Genomic DNA, 7,137 nt, shown 5'->3' with positions numbered 1-7,137 from the left:
AGTCTGAAAAAGTAGTCCTTATGTTTCTGGCATCCGTTTCAGGCCTGGGAAGCAAGGACAGAAGAATGAGCTCAGCTCGGGGCATCTGGGGAACGAACCTCTGTCCAATATCAGCCCTGACCCGGATCCTTGTGTGGCCCTGGGGAGTCATGTAAGGGCCACATCCAGAAAAGAAGTTCACATACACTGAACGCAAATCCTGGCCCCACCACCACACTGTGTCAGGGAGGGTTTACAGTAAAAAACATAATTTACAACCATGTGCACTCTGCCCATCTCTCTTACGCATGTCCCTCAACTCTCTTTGCACCTCACTCCCATAAGTGTTGTTCGTATGTGTCATGTGTTTGTATGTGTCTCAGCTGCAGAAGAAAAAGATGTTTGCCAAGTAATGCAATGAGGAGTTTGGTAAAAAATGTGATTGCAAACCCAAGCTGCATGAAATGGTCAACAGAGAGCCCTGGCACGAGCACCCTGTGTTAAGCCCCAAATTTAATTCAATCCATCAAAAAAACAAAAGCAAAGAGGAAAGAGGATAAGAGGCTGACACTTTGGCAGCATCTGCCTCTTCAGAAGACAGCAGGTGCTGCCAAAATATTAGGCTCTCTCATCTGTTTTCCTCATTGTTTTTGTGATGGGGGGAATTAGATCCTACGGTTGCAATTGATCTAACGTGCCAAGGCTCCTTCCTGATAATTGATTATTCTCTTGATCTCCTTTTTTTGACATGCCCTGTCCCCAGATGCCCATTGTCCCTCCAAATCTCTCTGTGGCCACTAAGCCTTAATTAGATCTTGCAGGTTCTGTTTCTCTGGTGCTTTCACTGCTGCAGGTTTCATTTCCACTCCAGGTCTGACTTCTTCAGGAGCCAGCTGTAGTTCAAAGATGCTCTGCTGTTCTTTGCCATCAGCTGCTCACCTGAACTACCTTCCATAGCAGTTGTTGTAGCTGCTGCCCCACACCTCTGTGAACGGCTGCTGTTCACCTCGGCACTCGTGAAGAGAGACTGGCAGCAAAGAGTGAGTATGAAACAGTAACTTTGGGTTAAACCTAAGGAAGGAAACTTGGGCTTCATGATACAATGCAGAATTCAGGTATCTGGTTCAGGAATGGAGCAGAAAAATCTAATTTACATCTCTACACTGTGTTACATGTTATGCACCAAGAAATGGGATTTACAGGAAATCAGCGCATTGCCATTAGCAAGCCCAGCTGTAAGGCATTGCTTTTCTCCCAGGCAAAAGTACCCAGTCCAGAGCTGAGGTTTGGATGTCTCTGTAATTTAAATCCTCATCCTGTTTAAATACCCAAGTCATGCATTTAGGGGCACAGTAAGCAGCATGGATATTTTGCACTATTGCCTACCTTGTGGTTAAGCCATGGCACAGGACAAGCCAGAGGAAACCCAAGCCCAGCACCTATGGCTAGGGCAAACAGTTAGAAGAGGGGGAGCTGAATTTCCAGCTCTTGCTCCCTAAATTTTTTGGAGACTTTCTAACACAAAGGACAAGGCCTGAGGCAGAAGTCTTTCCTCTTCCATATGACAGCCTCACTCACTTGCTCAGAGTTGCAGTCTCTTTTGCTTGCTCTTCAGGGAGCTCCATATCTGTTTCCTACCTGGCTGCAAAGTTTCCTAGCATCAGCATATTGTGCAAAAGGTGGTTTTGAATGAAGTCAGCTCTCAGCAGAGGGGTAGGTGTGTTTTGAGCATGTTTAGTGAACTAAGGCCTGCAGGGCAGGGGATTTTGAAACTGAGAAGCCTATATTTTTGTAAATCCAATTAAGCATAGGTAGGAGGTAGACACCCTCCTCTTGGCCAGGATGGCAGTACTCCTACTCTGGAGTATAGCAGAACTAACATATAAAAGACTGCAAGAACATTTACACTCTTTTAGGGTATCTCAGGTTCTGAGCTGCTTAGGTAGAGATCTTCTGGGTCATTGGGTTTGAGTGAGGGTCTAGAAGAGGTCTTATTCCAGACTACACCGAACATCAGGCATGGTACACCCTTGTGAGGAGGGAGGAAAGGGGGCTCTAGGCAAACATCTCCATGGGAAGACTAAATAAAAGGGGGCATGTTGTGAGGAGGATTCTGCTTAAAGCAAAGCAAACTAGACTTGCCCTGCAAGTCACCAGCCACTTACTAACATCATAAGATAGGGTTTGACATTTCCTTTCCTGCTCCAACCCCCACCAAGTTTGTCTGCTGGCCAAGCGCCCCTTTGGAAATGCTGGTGGCTTCCCTTTTGACTTCCTTTCCCTGGAGTACCCTGCCCTGTGGTTTTTGGCAGCAGAAGTGGTGACTTCAAAGCAAGCAGTGGGAATGAACTTGTAAAAGGTGGGCACTCAGTAGCAGCCACATCAGCAGCTGACTATTTCAAAGAACTTGTTAAAAGAGAGGGCCCTTAGTAGCAAGGGATACATTAACAGCTACAGGGTACTTACAGTGCTGAGCGAACAGCCGCCTGTTCCTTATTTATCAGCTGCCACGCTGGTAACCAGCTTTGGCAGAGTGGCAGGCTAAGTCAGGAGGCCAGGGAACAAAAAGAGGCAGATTTCCTTCTGCGGTGTTTAGATTCTGCATTTGCAGACTGTCTCGCTAAAGACACAAAGAGGAGAGAGAGACTATAGCTGTGATAATCTACACAGCAATGCAAGGTTTAGGGAAGCTGGATTCCAGTTCACCTGGGAGAGGGCAGGCCATACCAGAGGGCATTTGGATAGCAAATGCAGCACCAGCTTTGAATGGAAGCACACAGGGCATAGAGAGGCACTGAATTGTACAGTCGTGACATGTACTTTGGAGGGGACGGCACAGGAGTATCACAGTGGCGGACTTTTAACAGCTCTGGGTGCTCTGGGCACACCCAGCTTTTCTAAACCCATTCAGCATAGCTCCTAACACAATCACCATAGCCACATTTTCAAGCCAACATTAGGTCAGAAGCACTCAGTATATGGAGCTCTTTGGGAAATTGGCTCCTACTTTTTGGCAGTAATTGAAAGCTGAGCTCTTAGGAAAATGGGAGCTCTGAATGCTTGGATGACATTTCTCAACTTTTCTCACAAGTAGGGGAACCTGTAAGCCACAAAGGCAATGCCATCAGCCATCTTTTAAGGATGTCATCATCAGACAGACAATTATTACATTTGCTCTTCTGTTTTGTCCTCATGAGAACTATAAGACAAAGCTAGCAATAGCTCTGCTATCACAAGACCACTACTGCATTCAGATTCAAATATCCCCTATTTTAATGCACAGCTATATCTAAACAGAAACAGCACTAATGTGCATGTAGGTAACAGTATGTGTAGTGCATGCCTGTTCCTTTAAATGAAAGGAAACGCCAGGCAGTTATCTCCATCAGATTTTATTATGTGACATAGGATGAACAATTACATACTGTGCAATAAGCTAAGTGAGGTTTTAATCGCTGGTGCATTTATGGATGGTTTATCCTGACCTTTCATAGCCTTAAAAACTAATAACTGAAGCAAAACGAAGTTTACCAGCTCCTCTCAGAAACAAGCCATGTGAGCATAATCAAATCCCAGGCATTAGTAAAGCCTGGATTCCTGAGCTGGTGAGGAACTGAGTCACTTCCCATGCCAGACGGCGCTGGACAAGCAATGGCTTTTCTTTTTGACCAAATTGGAAAAAAAAAGCGTATGCATTTTACAGCTAAGGCCAAACCATCCCTGAAAGTAAATTACACTGAATTTGCAGCTGTTGTTGTCTGCAGACTTTATTTATAATAAAATAACAACCATTATGATATCTTTAATGAAGAATACTTATTCTAAGAAATGTGATGTATCTAAGAATAGTTATATAGAAATTATGCTAGATAAATGTCATACTAAAAAGGGAGATCTCTCTTACAGAGATACCAATTCTATGGAAAGATTCTCTTAGGCAGAGAGATTTGATTAAGTTCATGTGTAGGTTAGTAGCAGAGCTGTGAACAAAACCTGAAATCTCACCTTTTCTCCCTCTTTGTCATACCACCATGGCTTTCCAGAGAGGTGAATGAGTTGACAACGAATGAGAGATGGTATTTAACACAGTTGCCACATTAACCTTTTTCTGCTGGTTCCCTGAAGACCCACAGCTGCCATTAGGACTCTAATCCAGAATTTTCTCCATTCCAGAAAACTTGCCATAAGAGTTGCCTTCCCTTCACCTGTTCTTTGCATGCCATTGATTTATGGACTTTCATGCCTCCTGCAATCAAGCGGTGCCTTGCAACCCTGATGCATCCAGGAGGCAATCATTTGAAGCAAAAGACTTGAAAGAATCGCTACCGTGAAGCTAACTCTAATGATAATCGCTTTCACCTGAACCATGTTTGTAAACACAGGAAGACAAAGCTGCCCCTTTTCCGCTTATTTCAGGCATGAAGGAAACAAGATGCTGGGACTCTCTCTTTTTCTTTTTTCCAAACGGGAAGGCAGATTGCAAAGCCTGCCTCCAGTGAGCCCTATCTACCTGCATTCTACTTCAGAAGAGAGGCTTTTCAGGGCCTCTCACAGGCTGCCTCATTCCAGGCTTGGTGACAAAATTGCCTACAGCAATACTTAGCCATTTTATTTGCCACCCTCAGCTGCAAATGCAAAGGAGCAGACACGCCTCAGATTAAACTCACCACAAACATTCGGAGAAGTTAATTGTTGTGATCTGACCCACAAAAGAGAGAGAAAATGCACATATCCTATGAGTTTGCAGGCATCGCTCCTTGCAGCTGCACAGCTGTCCTTCACACATGAAAGAGACAGGTCCGGCTACCAAACATCTCTTGCAGCTTTTCCTTCTGTGCAGCTACGTTCAGCTTTCTCCAAACCACAGCTCTGCACAACATTACAGCTGCCTGGGCCAGATCCCCGGCAGTTGTAATCCAACCTGGCTCCGTGGATTTCAAACGCCTTTTCCACCCACTGGAGAATCTGTCTGCAAGTTGAAAGTGCTTCCCTCTCCTCCTTCCCCGCCTGCCACGCAAACATACACACATGCATCCACATACATGGTAAATGGAATGAGTCCAAAAAGTTTTTTCTCAACTCTGGTAGCATTATCGGTTTTTTTCTTTTTCCAAACTAACTTGGAAGGAAAACTTTGAAATCTTTCCAATGCAATTGTTCCTGGGGCAAGAGGGCTGAATGTAAACAATAGCTAGAGCTTGATTCTGCAAGAACTTTTAACATGGAAGTCCTAAGTCAAGCATCCTTTCCTTCTCCTCTTCTTTCCCTCCTACAGCTAATGCATACTGTACACACTTGTCCATCACTCGGCCAGACACTCCTCAGGGCTGCCAGGCCACTGAGCACGTGGAAGCTTCTCCCAGGAAGGAGAAATGTCCTGGTGTGACATTTTTGATAATGACTTTCCTGCAGCGAGTCAGGGGATTTTAGCCATTTTCCCTAGTTCATGTGGTTTGCTGAGGAACAGGTAAGACACACCAGGGAAGCATCTCCTGCTTGGCTATGTGAGTGTGAAAACCACTGGGAAAAACAGAAAGGATCCTATCTTGTGTTAATTAGGGCAAGGGGGAAGAAAAGGGGGATATGGAGAAGGTGGAATCTTTGGTCCCTGTTTCATAGTTTCTCTGGACCTTGAAGTGGTTAAATCAAAGACCTTCTGATTTTCAGAATTGTGCAATGGCAGTCCTCTCAGATCAGACACCATCATTAAAGTGGGAACGATCACATGATAGGATGCTGGGAAAAGGGGGCAAAAGATAACAAAGGCTTCTGTTTTGATTTGCTAATGAAAAGGTAATCACCAGAGTGGGATTTGATGAAGTCATGGGTGAGGTGAGTGAAGAGACTGTGAACTTTGGGCACCCCATCATCTATTGCAAATTCAGAGCACCTCTGAGCATTTAGTGAGTCCTGTATGACCCCCTAATAACCATCCAGGTACGAGCACATATAGAGCCATTTTCTGAGTTTATACAGCTCTGAGGGCCAGGATGATCCCGTTCTGACACATGTACAGTGTTCAGCAGATGGAGCCTCTCGGTGCCTTTGCATACAAACCACAATAACACTATTAATGAGGCACTATCTTTTAAATTAATCTCTCCAATATAAAGTTGTTGGTGGTGGGCTATTAATATAGTTTAGATAACCATATTATCTGAGCATCTTCTGGGTAAATCAAAGTCATGAAAAGTTTTTAGCTGATTTCACCATCCCACTGTCTCTTCTCCCTTTGCAAGGCTTTAACACTTCTTGGCATATAGGCTGCTGTTGTTGCAAAAATTTTGTCGCAGTTAATTTTTGTTAATTGGTTGATCAATTGTATTTGAAAGATTTGAGGCTGATAGAGGAAAAAGCTTGCTCAGTAGACCAGATCCACTTGTGAAATACACTAATAACCTCCAAAGATACTTGGATGAATCCTAAATTCATATATAGGACTGCCAATGCTGTTGATTTTTTAACATCTAGATTCATAATGCCCTTCATGCAGTGGATAAATGTAACTGTGCTTGTGGAAAAGAAGATGGTCTGTTGGAAACTCCATCCATCTGCAAGGCTGGCTTTATATATGACTGTTTCCTTCCTTTGATGAGCAACACAGGGATTCCAGATTCAGCAACTCGGCATCTTCCTTTAAAGCATGCACCAAATTTGTAACATACCATAGGCTGGCTTTATTAGATTAATTAAAGAAACCTATTAATTTCCAAGTAAATGAAGACTATTTTTAATCATTGCCTGTGAACCACTTAGCACATTAACTTGTCCCTCTGAAGTCATTTACTTAAGTGTGCCCTCAGTTTGCTTAATCCATAACTGGTCAATAGTATATTAATATTACAGTCTCATTTCGGATCTAAGCATGTCTGAGCCTATTAAACTGTCACCCTGGATTTACTTGCAGGGAAAAATTATCTGCATTCAGAGATAGAGGGAGAAAAGTATTAAAGTGAATCGAGCACTAATGAAATTAATCATAATCATCGTAAGTACTTTCAACTGCTATCACCCGGTGGGAGATGCTGCTACAGGAAAGTCTTCCTGCTCTATTGTTTTTATGGCTGAGCTGTGGAGCATACTTTAGCTTTTGTTTGTTCCAGAGAGACTGATAACGCTCTGGAGATTGTTTGGAATAACTCCTTTTTTTTTTTTTTT

The sequence above is a fragment of the Egretta garzetta genome, unplaced genomic scaffold (assembly GCF_000687185.1).
Source record: "Egretta garzetta isolate BGI_Z169 unplaced genomic scaffold, ASM68718v1 scaffold185, whole genome shotgun sequence".
Taxonomy (NCBI): domain Eukaryota; kingdom Metazoa; phylum Chordata; class Aves; order Pelecaniformes; family Ardeidae; genus Egretta; species Egretta garzetta.
This window is presented reverse-complemented; position numbering follows the sequence as displayed.